This window comes from Stenella coeruleoalba (assembly GCF_951394435.1).
Source record: "Stenella coeruleoalba genome assembly, chromosome: 2".
Classification (NCBI taxonomy): Eukaryota; Metazoa; Chordata; class Mammalia; order Artiodactyla; family Delphinidae; genus Stenella; species Stenella coeruleoalba.
The window spans coordinates 149,495,982-149,511,340 of record NC_137147.1 but is presented as its reverse complement, the minus strand read 5'-3'; positions in this window follow the sequence as shown (position 1 = coordinate 149,511,340).

The following is a 15,359-nucleotide window of genomic DNA, read 5'->3' as shown; positions in this document are numbered from 1 at the left end:
TTGTCACTGCCTCACACTCTCTGCCCCTGACACGGGGGGTGGGGGCAAGAAACAGGGATGAACCTCTCGGCTTCCTCCTGAAACTGCCCTCCTCACAGTTTCTCAGCTGTGTCTTCCAGAGTCTTCTGTTTGAATTCTTGACTGGGCAATCACTTTCCTTAAACCAAGTCAGGTCTTCTGAATTCCTAGAGGCAGCAGAGCATAGGGGGAGCTTGTGGGACTTTGGGCTACAGATCATTAATTAATTATCCATGGCTCTTCTGAGCCTTGGTTTTCTCATTTGTAAAATGGAGGTAATAAATCTACTTCACTGGGAATCTCTGGGGATGAGATAAAAGAACATGGGTGGAAGGACCTGGCATATTGTAGGAGCTAAAAGTGCATCCTTTTCCTTTTTCCTTCTCTCCCTCTTCCTTCCCCACTCAGCTGCCTGCAAGGCACTGTCTCCTCGCTCCTGATTAGGTGTTCCATTTACTCTCTTTGCAAAGGAGCTGCAGAAAGCAGATTTAGCCACATGTCTGTGCATTTTCCTGGAGAAGCCTTCACAAGACCACTTCTCCTTTTCCATACCGGCCTTCTCTGAGTTGTTCTAGAGTCTTCACATTTGGGAAAACATCTGGATGTCACCTAATTTTCATGCTGTATCTGGACGTGTGTCAGAGCCACACTGTAACAGCACACTGGGAATCATGTCATTTGTTCTGGGGCAAGCCTAGAGGCGGCTTTGTGTGGGTCTACCCGTAGGTGCCGGAGGAAGGAAGAGGGAACTCGGAGGGCCTGCAGAGATGAGGAGTCAGGTAGGATCCTATTAAGTGGGTTTCACTGAAGGCTGTTGACACACTTCTCATAAACTCCCCGCTTCCTGCTATTTTCACAGGAGAAAACACGATGAGGGCTGGAAGTCAAATTAAGCAATTAAGCAAAATTCCCCAAGTCACTTGAGCTATTCCTCTGAATCCAGGGCCCTGGGATAACACAGCCTGTCAGCGACCCCTGTTTCGTACCTGTCTTCCATCTCCATTCTGCAGAGGGACCAGAGAGATGATTCCAGAAGTGCTGCCATTGCTGGTATGTCCGTCCCTCCCTCTCTGGTGCTGGCGCCTCACCTTCTACCCTCCACTGTCTCTTCATCCATCTTTCTCCTCTTTATTTTTGTCCACCCTCATGGCTGTCAGGGGGCTCTTGGGTCATCTTTGTCATCATAAACTCATGGGTTCCAAAGTGTGCTCTGTGGAACACTTACTTGAGAACGTGCCTCAAAAAAAAATGGATCCCTGACCAACTGCCAGGAATGGTGCACACTGTGTCCCTCGTGGAGATTCTCAGTTCGTGTCACCTATTGAGAGCTCTGAAAAATTCCATAATAAATGGTTTAACATTGTTTAACTAGTTTTTCCCAAAACCTTTTTGATCATGGACCCTTTCCTATGAACTCCCAAGGAACACCTATCAGCAGGGTTTGGTGAACCACACTTTGGGAAAAGCTGGCATGAACAATGTATTATTTGTAGAAATGCTGTGAAGTCAAATTCGCTTTTGAGAAATCTGGCATCAAAGGCCTATGGAAAAATGTGTGTGCTGTGCTTTAATGAAAGTATGACATTCGTGTAGATCGGAGGTCCCCACCCCTTTCACCACAAAAGATCCTTTTTAGTTCTTTCCTCAAGGGATTCCATGTTTCGAAAGCTTTTATCTACCCAACAAACTACATTTATTGAATAATAATTTGTCCTTTGAGTTTTATTCATCAAAGACATATTGCTGCCAATTAGTGCTTCGGATCAGTCAAGATAACCACTGTTACCACACAGAGTTGATATGACTCCAGCCCAAAGCAAATAAACTTAATGTTTTATTTAGTCTGGGAACCTCACTGAGGTAAATGTATGATTTCCTTTGGGCTTTTTGAAATCTTGAAAACAGCTTACAGACCCCTTGCTGCCTTCCCAGAGTGCAGGGTGGGTGGGAAGCAGGACTGTGTGTGGAAACCCAAGGAGGACACACATGGTTGGGAGGCAGGCAGGGAGGCAGAGGTTATTGGGGCTGCCCACGGACAGCGAGGACAGCCGCGGGCCGGGGGTGGGGACAGTGTGAAGCGGCTACAGTCCCTGGGAAGCCCGAGGGTCCATGGATTATGGGGTCCAGATCTTGAAGAACAGAGGAGATGCCAAAGGCACGCACGTGGGGCTCCCCAAATGTGGGCAAGAACCTGGGCAAAGCGTATGTACCCCTGTAGCCAGGTACCCGGAAGAGCTGGGGAGGAGGCCGGGGCCCAGGGGACGGCAGGGTGGGGTGGGCGCTCTGCCGGCTGTTCTTCCCGGGCCTCCCCATACCTGGTAGTTTTTATCATGAGCTACTAGGAGGTGAGTGAACTCAGTTTGGCCGCCCTCGTGGTTTTTTGTTTGTTTGTTTTTTCGGTACGCGGGCCTCTCACTGTTGTGGCCTCTCCTGTTGCGGAGCACAGGCTCTGGACGCGCAGGCTCAGCGGCCATGGCTCACGGGCCCAGCCGCTCCGCAGCATGTGGGATCTTCCCGGACCGGGGCACGAACCCATGTCCCCTGCATTGGCAGGCGGACTCTCAACCACTGTGCCACCAGGGAAGCCCACCCTCGTGGTTTTTGATGGAGCCCTTGAGGGTTCGAGGCCCCTGAGGTACCGCCTTCTGCTCTGTGGCTGGCTCCCTCCTACCCCGGAAAAGCCTCGTGCGGACCTAGCGGCCGGCTCCCGTGGGAGACGGTGGGCGTCCCGGAGCTCGGCCTCAGACGCCGGGGTCCGCGGGCTCCTGACACAGAGGCTCTCCTGGTGCGTTTGAAATGGGATCAGGTGCCCCGCGATCCGGTCTCCACTGGACGTTGCACAAGAGCTGTCGGGGCAGCTGTGGGTGTAGCGGGGTGGCCCCATTGCCTGCAGTCAGAGGGGGCTCCTCTATGGGAGGGAAGTGCTCAGGCCAAGCCCTGTGCAGCCCGAACCGGCCTCCATGGGCCGGGCGCCCAGCCCTGTCCAGACACGGCCGTGGACCTCAACACCAGCCTTGCTTCTCAGCTCTCTCCTCTCATCAGCCAGGACGTTTTCACAGAAGATATACAATCTGTGCCTGGCAGAAGCCCGGTTGCAAAAATAAATCTTTCCCTGAACATTTTCCAGGCCCATTTTAGAAACAAATCTGGGCGATGCCTTTTACTCATTTCCAAAGACAAACAGCCGACGCCTGAGGCGTCTATTCGCGCAGAAATGTTTTGAGAATGGGGGATGGGATCTGCCCTCAGAAGAGCCCACCCCGCTTTGAGCGGGGAGGGTGAGCAGCCCTGCGGATTGTGCCCCCACCAAACCGCTGCCGGGGTCTGGGGACACAGGTGGGAGGGAGCTCACAGGCCTGGGCTCCAGAACGGTGCAGCCTCGCAATGGGGACCTCGCCCTCCCCTCCCCCTCCCCTCCCCTCCCCTCCCCCTCCCCCTCCCCCTTCTCCTCCCCCTCCCTTCTCCTCCCCCTCCCTTCTCCTCCCCTCCCCACCCTCCCCTTCCCCTCCCCTCCCCCTCCCTCCCCCTCCCCTCCCCCTCCCCTTCCCCCTCCCCTTCCCCCTCCCCTTCCCCCTCCCCTCCCCCTCCCCTCCTCCCCTCCCCCTCCCCCTCCTCCCCTCCCCTCCCCCTCCCCTCCCCTCCCTCCCCTCCCCCTCCCCTCCCCTCCCTCCCCTCCCCCTCCCCCTTCCCTCCCTCCCCTCCCCCCTCCCCCTCCCCTCCCCCTCCCCCTCCCCTCCCCCTCCCCCTCCCCCTCCCCTCCCCCTCCCCCTCCCCTCCCCCTCCCTTCTCCTCCCCTCCCCACCCTCCCCTTCCCTCCCCTTCCCCTCCCCTCCCCCACCCCTCCCGCTCCCACCTCCCCTGCCCAAGTTCTCCCACAGGTGGAGCCTTCCTGTGGCTTCCAGAAGCACTGACAGCTGCAGAGGCTACAACCTCCCCAGAACCCACCCACCCATTCTCTCAGTAAACATTTACACTGAGCACCTGTTAAGTCAACATAGGCACCACGGTAGGGGCTGCGGATTCAGCGTGAAGTGTGCCCACGGGGCCAGCGCGCGATGGGCCCTCCGTCCACGAACAACCACTGAATGAGTGAGTGATGCGGCCGTCACACAGGGCTGTAGTTTTCTGTGCTCTATCACGGCATTGTCTCATTTGATTTTTACAACAGCCCTGTGAAGGGCTGGGAAGGAAGGAAGGGCGGGAGGGAGGGAGAAAAGGAAGTTCCTATTTACCCGGCCAGTGCCCTATGCTTTTACATGCACTATCTATTTATCTATTTAATCCTCCCAACTATACTATGTGGTAAGAAGGTACCTCGTCCTCACTTTCACAGAAAAAATAAAAACCAAGGCCCAAAGGAAGTGCCAGAGGAAGGACTGACCCAAGGTTGGTCTGATTCCAGAGACCCAAACTCTCTTGCACACAGGTATACTCACTCACACACACATATACACGCATCTGCTCCACCGGCCCCTGCTCCAAGGATACCCAGTGACAGACCCACGCACCGACATTGACTTTGCCTCATTGGTAGGTAAATGTACCTGCTCTGCATCCTGAGTGCTCCTTTCTGCGCTTGGGGACCCAGTGCAAGCAGGAGAGCCCAGGTCCCTACCTCTAGGTGTGCCACTGAGCATCGGAAGTGTGGCGAAATCTGAAATGAGATGCGCTGTGAGTGTAAAACACACACGGAATTTCCAAGACTTAGTGAGAAAAAAGGAATGTAAAACATCCTGTACTTTATATGGATCGCATGTCATGATTATGCATCTTTTAGATATATTGGGTTAAAGAAAAAATGTTTTAAAAAGAGTATTTCCTATTTCTTCTTTTTTTAATGTGGCTATTGAAACACGTAAAATCACTTATGTGGCTCCTGTTTGTAGCTTGTATTATATTTCTGAGGAACAGCTCTGCTCTAGATGGAAAGACAGACTCTAAACAAGTAAACAGATACAGAAGAGAGGTGATTGCAAATAGAGAAAAGTGCCAGAGAGGAAATAATGCAGGCGGTGCGCTGAGAGGGGCCGGCAGGTGGACACAGGTGGCCAGGACCTGCTGGTCTCCCGTGGCAGGTGGGGAGAGGCAGGAGGCCCTCGTAACCATGGGGATAAGGCGTTTCCCACGCTGGGGAGGTGCCGGGGCCTGTGTCCTAAAGAAAGGAGCCGCCGTGCAAAAATCCAGAGGGCTGTACAGACTCCCACTGTATTCTCACCCCACTGAGCCATGAGTCCTGGAGCTGCAAGGACCCTCAAGGTCATCACCTCCGCCTCTGGGTTTCAGAGGGTTGGTTTTTACCGAGGTCTGTTTACCAATGTAGGACTGGGTGACTCTCATGTGCCTGCCCTGGTATTGTTTACTCCACAGAGGTCCTCTGCGTGCCTGTGATGGTCCAGTCAGCAATAAGCTCTGGGAAAGAAGTGGTGACAAAATCAAGTCCCTGTTCCCAGCAGCTCATAAACAAGGGTGAGGTGGCTGGAGCCAAACAGGCGAAGAAACATGTATGTCAGGAGTGGTAGGTGAAAAAAATCAAGAGGGAGAGAGGGTGGGTGGGAGCTGTGTTAGAGAGAAGGTGATATTTCATCAGGGACCTAAATGAAGTCAGGGAGGGAGCCCTGAGGACACTGAGGGGAAGAGCATCCCAGGGATCTGGAACAGCAAGTACAAATGTCCTGAGGTAGGAACCTGCCTCTCAAGTTCAAGAACAGCATCAGGCCAGGGCCCTGGGGAAGAGTGAACAAGGGAAGAGTGACCAAGGTGAGGTCAGGGTGAGGACCTGGATGGATTCAGAGTCACATGGATATTCTCTGTAAGTGGCAGCTATGATTATCATTATTATTATCATTACCACAGATTTCCTAGAAGGATGACAACTGCCACCATTCACAGCATCTTCCAAGATGAGGAGGTCCTCTGGCCCCAAGGCTTGGCACAAGAGAAATGGGATGGCCCGTGGCTGGCTGGGCACACACTGTCTTATGCTCAGCAACTTGTCTGTGAGACAAACCGTACAGCGGGCCATTTGGACTGGGGGGGAGGGGGTCTTGGGGTGGAAGTTTGGAGCTGTCAGAGGGGCAGGTGGCCCAAGTGATGACAGGACTTAGCGATTTCCTACAATTAGGGAGCCAAGGCCCTAGTGGCTTGCTGAGGTTCTGCTCTTCCACCCTCTCCCATCCGCGCTGTAGCCCTGAGTTTACCAGGCCCCTCCCCTACTCAAGAACCCACCGTGGCTCCCTGTTGCCTGCTGTTTTGTTCTTCAGCTGACCCTTTGCCACAGTGATCACTCATGCCCCTCAGGTCTCCCTGTCCAGTGATGATTTGCCAAAAAATGTTGGCTAAGACTGCTAGAGGAAATTACTTGTTTGTTTGTTTGGGGGGTTTTTTGCTAAGAGGGAAAGACCTGCCTTAACGAATATTTCTTTCCGAAGAAAATGCTCCTTCTGACATTCTCTGAACCACAAAGCCAGGGCTGCCTTGGCTCTCCCGGCACGTTGGGAGTGCTTCCCTGTCCCGCAGAGTGTGGCAGGCCCCAAGAGGCTGCGAGGCTGCACTTCTGCGGGCACAGCTGTGCTCACCAACCTGGCCTGGACTCAGGGGCCCTCCACAGGAGGCCGAGGGCTATTCTGACAGGCTTTTTAACATAGCAGGGTGCATTCAAAGACACTGGCCTCCCACCCCATCTGCATTCACTAAGCCAACATTCACTGAGGACCTACTGTGTGCCTGCCACTGTGCTGTGGCCTCACTGCTCAAAAGTGGTTTCTGTAGGGGCAGGCTTATTCCAGATAGGCTTCTAGTAAAGAACGGCCATCACTTGTTTTTTCGGATTCCTTGTAGAAACAGAAAATCATTTTTTATAATGAATTTTTATTGGAGTATAGTTGCTTTACAGTGTTGTGTTAGTTTCTCCTGCACAGCGGAGTGAATCAGCTCTACGTATACATACATCCCCTGTTTTTTGGATTTCCTTCCCCAGAAAACCATTCTTTTGAATCTAATAACCACAGTCCACCAAGCTTATAAAAATCTTTCCACATTCCATCACATCTCATGATGCCTGTTCTTTGGTCTCCAGGGGAGCTCCGGTGTCCTGAGCCTTCTGTTTGCTCTTAATCAGGAAGATGGGCATCATGCCATAGCAGTTTGCAAACGGGAGTCGGAAAGGTAAGTGACTTTCTTAAGATCACACAGCCACACAAGCTGGAGCTAGGGTGGAAGCCCCATGCCTGAATCTAGAGGGGTCTCCACTCCGGATGCACAGGGAATCACTAGGGGAACTTTTACAACTGCCAACCCCTCAGCGGCTGCCCCCAGAGGGTCCAATTTAATTGATTTAATTGGCGGGGCCTGGGCAGTGGTAGGGGGCAGGTTAGAGCGCCCCAGGTGATGCTAATAGGCTGCAGGAGCTGAGAATCACTGTGCCAGAGCCTGTAGCACAAGCACACTGGCTCAGGCGCAGAGGAACCATCCCGGCTCTGCCACTAACTTGCTGTGTGCAAAGCCCATAACCTCTCTATTCTTCAGTTTCTTCATTTGTCAAAAGGGAGATCTCTTTCAGGGTCTCCTTCACATGTGGGATCTGTGAGTCATGGGGTAATGGGAAGACGCTTGAAGCCCTCAGCGGGGTGCGACTGCAGGAAGGGGCTTGAGGTCCTGGCCCCCCTGCCTGCGGCAAGTGGGGAGAGCGGGGCTCCTCTCCTAACGTGATTCTCAGAACTCTTCTCTGTTCTCCGTTCCCGGTGGTGAAAAGCGCGTTGCGGAACAAACAGAGCTATGCCTGTTTCCCAAATGATGAAGGTGAGTTCACCTCCTTGGGTGGTTTTTCAGTGTTTCTGAGACAGAGTTCACTTTTCTTCTGGGACACTTTGGGGCGCACTGGGACCTTAACGGGGGAGGTTAGGGGCTGGGGAGGTGTGAGAGGCCCCTCCTCACACCACAGCACACCTAGTACTAAAGTGGAGGGGCTCAGAGAGCTCCAAAGTCGGGCGGCGGTATGGCCGAGGCGTTGAGAATGAGAGGGCGGGAGGGCTGGCCTGAGCCCCCAGGAAGTGCCCGAAGCCGCTCTCCTGGCAGGAGGGAGGCCACGCCCTTGAGCCCTGGAGGGGCAGGTGTCACTGCACCTTCGGACTGAAGTGAGGGGGAGGGGACTTCCCCGTAGAGGGACAGGCACCCCTGTCGTGAGCTGAGCCCCCGAAGGTGGTCCCGGCGTTCTCTGTCTGACTCAGAGGATGTTTTTTTCTCCTCGGCACCTGGTTCAGGGCCCCCCGGAGGATGCGTGTTGACCGGCCAACGTTCCCACTACAAATGTGGGCCCCGGAGCCAGAATTTCTTGATTCTGAAAAAGTACTTCCTGCCGGCAGCGCCTCAGGAAGTGGATCGTAAAAGTTCTTTTCCCCGCGCTCCTCTTCGTGCGTGGGGCCTCTGCGTCCAGAGTCTGGAGCGCGAACCCGACGCGGCCAGGACAGAGCGGGAGGTCCTGAGCGGTACTGCGGGGCAGCGGCTCCCCCCGGCAGCTGTCCCAGGTTGCAGCGTCAGGGCGGTGGGTGTGGATCCGCGCCGCGACTTCAGGCGCAACAGTTAGCAGTTTCCTTCCGTTTCCTAGCTCCCAGGCTCGGAAGGAAACCCTTTCGGTGTGTGCGAGGACCTCTTCTGCTCCCTGGGGTCCAAGGAAGTGGAGCTCTGGGCCTCAGGTCACCGTGGCACTGCCGAGACTGGCTCTTCACTCGTCTTGGTCCCTGGGGGGCAGCGGCGCCATCGAGTCCGGGTGCAGCCCCCGGGTCTTCATGCCCTGTGCCTGCGGGCAGTCGTGGCCAGCCCACCCCGACGCGACTCCTCCCCCTTTGCCGAGACCACCACCCCTGTGCCCCCGTCTCAGTCGACTCCCCTCTTCAACTCAAGCCGCCACTCTCATCCCCCCTTCCCTCTGGAACCACACAGATGGCTCCCTCTCCCCCGCCCCAGGGGCCTAAGACTTAACAGCTCTTTACTTGCGGAGTTGGGGTGGGTAGGTGAGAGAGTGCACCCTTTCAGAAACCCCAGAATGACCTCTGTTTCCCAGAATGGGAAGCGGGGAAGGGGAAGGAAGAAGCTCTATTCTTCCTTTGGGCATTCAGAGCAAAAGCATTAGCGAATGCCACTTGTACCCACACCCACACGGCTGAAACCAAACCAAACCCCAAACACCGATTTTTTTGGTTTTACTAAATTGCTCACCTTGTTACATTAGCCTCATTTCACAGACAAAGAAACCAAGGCTTAAAGGGTTTAGTTACTTCAACTGCCACTTGGCCTTGGGTCACAGTTTACAGAGATACCCACCTCACCATTTGCATACTCGGTGGGACTAGTGTCAGGTGGTGGGCACTGCCCCAAACTGTGTCCACATGGCTCTAAGCAGTTACTCACCTGCTGGGACACACCTTCCATTACAACTTTAGCCACAGCCAGCAAATGGGTAGGACTTGACCAAGAGACAATTACATTCCAGCCACTGAAGACAGAACTAGCTAAGCCTCCTTCAGGAATGCATCACCATGGCTTAGGACTCTACAGCTTAGGTGTGCTTGATTTTTGATCACCTCTCCTGGACCAGACACTGTGCTCACAGTTTTATGTATATTATCATATCATCCCCACAAGAATTCTACTAATATCTTTACTCTCCAGATAAGGAAAAGGTTGCTAAGAGCGCTGAGTAACTTTCCCAAGTCCTGTCATAAGCAGGTTGGCTAAGTGGGTTATGAGCCTGAATTTCCTAATTTTAATCCCCTGTTCTTTCCATAATGTATCAGTGAAGGTAACTGGGCAATTTCATTTTTCAGAGAAATAAAAGCAAGAGAGGGGAATGCCAATGTTCACTCCTTTCATTTGTGGTGACACACGGGTAGACCACGGGGAAAGCAATCAGACATTTCAGTCTCAGGAACTCAGTGATGGGAGAGCAGCCACGACAGTGGTTATTCCACAAAGGACCACCAGGTAGCACCATTGCACAACAGCTGCGTACCCAACAGCTCAACTCAGACCAGAATGGGAAGATGCAGCCCGGAGGAGTGGCCTGCTTTTCATTAAGTCACTCAAATGACCTGGTAAGTCGAATGAGGCTGTGTCCATGCCCAGCCATTGCTCATGCTCTCCTGATGTCCAGAGCTGCTCTGTGAATAAGGAACTCAGTCAGCTCCTGTCCATTTACTAACCCATCTGTTTAGCAAAGATATGCTTTGTACTTTGTAACTACTTAAAATATCTTGACTTTTTTTTTTAAGTTTATTTTATTTATTTATACATATATTTCTGGCTGGCTTGGGTCTTCGTTGCTGCGCACAGGCTTTCTCTAGTTGTGGTGAGTGGGGGCTACTCTTCGTTGCGGTGCATGGGCTTCTCATTGCAATGGCCTCTCTTGTTGCGGAGCACGGGCTCTAGGCACACAGGCTTCAGTAGTTGCAGCATGCGGGCTTCAGTAGTTGTGGCGTGTGGCCTCAGTTGTTGCAGTGCGCGGGCTCAGTAGTTGTGGCTCGCAGGCTCTAGAGCTCAGGCTCAGTAGTTGTGGCGTACGGGCTTAGCCGTTCTGCGGCATGTGGGATCTTCCCAGACCAGGGATCGAACCTGTGTCCCCTGCAGTGGCAGGCGGATTCTTGACTGCTGCACCACCAGGGAAGTCCCAGATCTTTTAATATAATTTGATGTTTCTGAAAAGGTTGTGCTTCCTTGTCTAGAGGTGCAGGGGGCAAGGGTGAAGTTCTTTAATGGAGGTCCCTTTTGGCCTGAGGAGGTGGCGGGGAGAGGTGCTGGGTCTGGGTTGAAGGTGAAGGGGTCAGCAGTCATGCAAGGGCAGAGCCATGGTTTGACTGGATTGAGGGCCTGGCGGGCAGCTTTGTACATCTACCCATGGCCTCTGTACAGCGTCAGGGACTTGGAAAGCTTTGGAACTGGAGAGAGGAGGGGAGCGAAGTGGGTAATAAACAGCATTTCTCACACTGTTGATGGACACAGTCCTCTCCGTTGCTAACCTGGTTCTTGGATTTTGGATGTTCCTAGGGTGGGCGTGGTGGGCAGGAGCCAGGAGCCCAGGAAGTCTCCAGGTTGTCTCCACCTCGGCTCCAAGTGTGTCTGTCACACACTCTGCAAATGCAGGCAGTGTCAGGGCCCTGACACTCGGGAGAAACAGGAAGCTAAACCAAGGCCCCAGACTTTGAAATGTGAAGAGATGGGTCTTTCCTGACGGAGGGAAGTAATGGGGCAGGCAGAGCCTTGAGTGGTGATGTCCACACAGGGAACACACAATCCCAAGCGTGATGTGCCCAGGATTACCTTCAAAGAGCAGGCGAAGTAGGAGTCTGCTTAACAACCTCTGAGAAGTCAGAACTAGACAATGGGTCGGGATAGGGGTCAGAGAAGCACAGGCTGTAGGGCAGTGTCTGCTGCCTGTAGCCCAAGGAAGCAGATCCAGGGGCAGGATGGAGGCTGGCTTCCTACGGAGGGGCCAGGCAGGACCTCGGGCCGAGTGCTGAGTGCACCTCGGAGTGCTGATTGCTGAACTCTGACCTGTCGGCAAGGACCCACCTCAGTGAGGGAGGGCCCAGAGCTCTCAGACAGCGTTTTTTAGTTTTTATTTTCTCTGAAACCTTAGCCCTTTGTACAATGAATAGTCAGTATTGGAGAATTTGCTGGAAGGAATGTGGGGTGCTGGGCAGAGATCCTAAGCTGTGCTGAAGAAAGTATAAGGTGGTGTGACAAACTTTGTGGATTACAGCTTCTTTTTTACCAGCCTCTTGTCTTATGCTGACAAGTGTCCAGTTATTTTTATAACTACCGCACAAGATCTGTAAAGAACGAAAAATGAGTATTTTTAAATGTCGTATAAAAATAATTGCTATGACTTATTTAAATATAGTTACAAAGGAACTTCATAACAGAATTTGCATTCAAGTATCGTTACTATACTATACTATAACTCAGAAAATTTTCCCTTTTGCACAGCCCTCTTATGTGGAAGCATAACGTGTCATAAGCAGTTGTTCTGTAAGAAAACATAAAAGTAGATTATCAACAAATAAGATTAATAAACACAGCATAACGTCTATACACTGTAGAAATATTTATGTTTACTTAATAATTGGGATTTAAAGGGCTTGGAATATTTTTATGTGTCTTGCATATCATTGACAACTCAAAGGGCCTTCAGGGTATTAAATCTAAATTCTAGTCTGTGTACAGATGATGCCAGCTCCCAAGTATTATGGGCTGACTTGTGACCCCCCTCCAAAATTCATATGTTGAAATCCCAATCCCCAGTACCTCGGAATGTGACTGTATTTGGAGACAGGTTCTGTACAGGGGTAATTAAGGTAAAATGAGGTCATTAGTTGAGACCGCAATCTAATATGACTGTGTTCTTATGAGACGAGGGAGTTTGGAGACAAGATACACAGAGGGAAGACCCTATGAAGACATAGGGAGAAGACAGCCATCTGCAAGCCAAGGAGAGAGGCCTCAGGAGAAACCAACCCTGCTGACACCTTGATCTTGGACTTCTAGCCTCCAGAACGGTGAGAAAATAACTTTCTGTTGTTGAAGCCCGCCCTGTCTCTGGTCCTTTGATATGACAGCTCTGGCAAATGAATACACTGAGTTACACAGACTAACGGGGAAGAAGCCGTAAGGATAGAAGAAGCTAAGATTGCTTCTTTCAGCGATAAATCTCTTTTCCCAGAATAATTTGTGCCTGTCCTCTTTTTTTTTAAAAAATAAATTTATTTTACTTTTGGCTGCATTGGGTCTTCATTGCTGCACGTGGGCTTTCTCTAGGTGCGGTGAGCGGGGGCCACTCTTTGTTGCGGTGCGCGGGCTTCTCATTGCGGTGGCTTCTCTTGCTGCAGAGCACGGGCTCTAGGTGTGCAGGCTTCAGTAGTTTTGGCTCGCAGGTTCTAGAACGCAGGCTCAGTAGTTGTGGTGCACGAGCTTAGTTGCTCCTTGGCATGTGGGATTGTCCCAGACCAGGGCTCGAACCCGTGTCCCCTGCATTGGCAGGCAGATTCTTAACCACTGCGCCACCAGGGAAGCCCTGTACCTGTCTTCTTAAAGGAGCTATTTTCACCAAAGAGAAAATCATGAATCTTCAAATTTCAAACATGTTCATTTGTTTCTATGTGACTGTATACGGTTTGAAAGTGACAGTCACCCTTCTGAGCGAGTCCCCTGTCTCCTAAAGAGTCATGGCCTGTGTCATGGCCTCCAGTTTGGGAGGATAAATGAGCAGACTCACCAGGTCCCGCGCCCTGTGGATCTCTGATGCATGCATCTGGGCCTGGCACAGGGAGCCCTGGGGGCTTGGGCAGGGCCAGCCAGACAGCGAGGTGAATTCCAGGCCCTGAGACCAACTGCAGCAAGCTCTGCAAAGCCCCTGAGCAGGGCAGGGCCGGAACAAATGCCAAAGGTGGTCAGGGAGCACTCGCCGTGTAGGTGTTGCCTGGTCCCTGCCAGGGTCTCCCACCTAGAACTGGACACCTGGTCAGTGCTCTATTTTGAAGACAGTAGCTAACTACTGCCTAATTGTTTTAAAATAAATAGTTGGTGGACTGAGTAGTACTTTTAAAAAATTGGTTTTGTGTGGATGGGCTGGATTCTCCTAACACACAAAGAAGATTTCCTGGGGGAAAAACTCCAGAATCTATAGCTCTAGGCATATGAGGTTGACAGGCCAAGGAGAAAAATTAATTATTTTAGAGCTCTATTGTTTGGCAGTTGGCATCCTGCTGGCATCGCTGCATACAGGTACCTGAACTTTTTCTGCAATAAAACCGTATTAATTTGAAATCCAAAGAACAAAAAGAAAAGTGCTCCAACCCCCAGTGGATTTTGCATTTACCAGGTTCGGCTTATCTCAGCACTTTTATTAAACAGTAAAAAAAGGCGTCTGGTTGGTTGGGGCCTAGCAGTGGCTTTGAAATAGTCGCTATTTTTAATTAACCAAGACTGAAGTAATGAGGTTTTACTGTAATTTGGTATGATTTAATTAACTCTAACTTCTCATCAGGCCTTAAACCTCCCTGCCCCAACCAAGACAGCCCTCAGCCAATTGCTTGGATTAGGTGTTTCCCAAGACAGCGGAGCCTCTGGAAAGGCTGGCCTTGCTCTGCCCCTCAGGGCAGCAGTGGGGACCCCACTTTTGCTCAGCAGCTTATGGAGTAACCTGTTTTTCTGGGTTTTTTATTTGCCATTGCTGCCAGCTCAGCATGTCTGCAGGCTTGTCACCTTCCTCTCCCCCTGGGTCCCCTGCCACACGTGGTTCATCCACAGGCTCTGAGGCTCAGAACCGCGCTTAAGAAGGCCTCTCCTTTTCCCTCAAACTGTACCAAACCCTGTGCCATCTTTCTTCTTAAAGCCTGTCCATCTCTGTGGTCGCCCCTCCACGGTCCTAGGCTCCCTGCCCTTCTTCTTAGCCTGCTCAATCCTTTCCCTTTTCAAATGACCCTCTCATTCTTCTGCAACAACACTCCCGGAGCTGCCCAGGGCCCATCGGAGGTTGTTCTTGTTCTGCAGAGCTCCAGGAATTGGTGGGGAGGCCTTGAGGTGAGGATGAGGGGATGGAGGGGATGGAGGGAGCCTGGACAAGCCACTTGGTTCTCCCCACCTCTGCTCTGACCAGAGTGGCCCTTCTTTCTCCTGGGATTCATGCATGAAGCTTCTGGGTAATATTTGATGTGGCAACCAAAGGTGTCTGTTGCTAAAAATAAGGTAGAACACCACTGATCTGTACAATAGGACCTCCAGTTTAACAATCATGACCCCAAACCATGCAACAAAGGCAGCCTCTCTGTTCTTTTCCACTTCTCCCTCTCTCCAAAACCACTCACCCATTGGGTCTTGAGAGCATCTTGTCATTTCTCACATTCGTACCTGGAACAAAAGGCCCCTCTTCTCCGTCCTTCTAATTCCTAGTTATTGAAGGCCTAGCAGAGACCTCACCTGCCGCTGATGTGGCCGTGTCTGCCCTGACCGCTGGGGCTGGAAAGCTCTCTCTCATCCCGCAGGCCCCTGCTCCTCTCCCTGGCCACAGCTGAATGGACCAGGGGACCCTTCACGGGCCTCTGGGGCCTGGCACAGAAACACGTGCCTGCCGGAGAGTGTGGGGTGGAGAACTGAGACTGAGCCATTAGGTGAGCGTGACTGATGCCTGGGCAGAGGGACCACGCGGAGTCCGGAGCCAGTTGTCAGTCAAAATTGGGAGATGGGGGTACAGAGGCTGTGGGTAAACTGAGAGAGGTAGAGAGCAGAGGCAGGAGAGTGAGGAGGATAGATGGGGTGGGAGGCAGAGAGAGAGAGAGAGAGACCCGATTCTT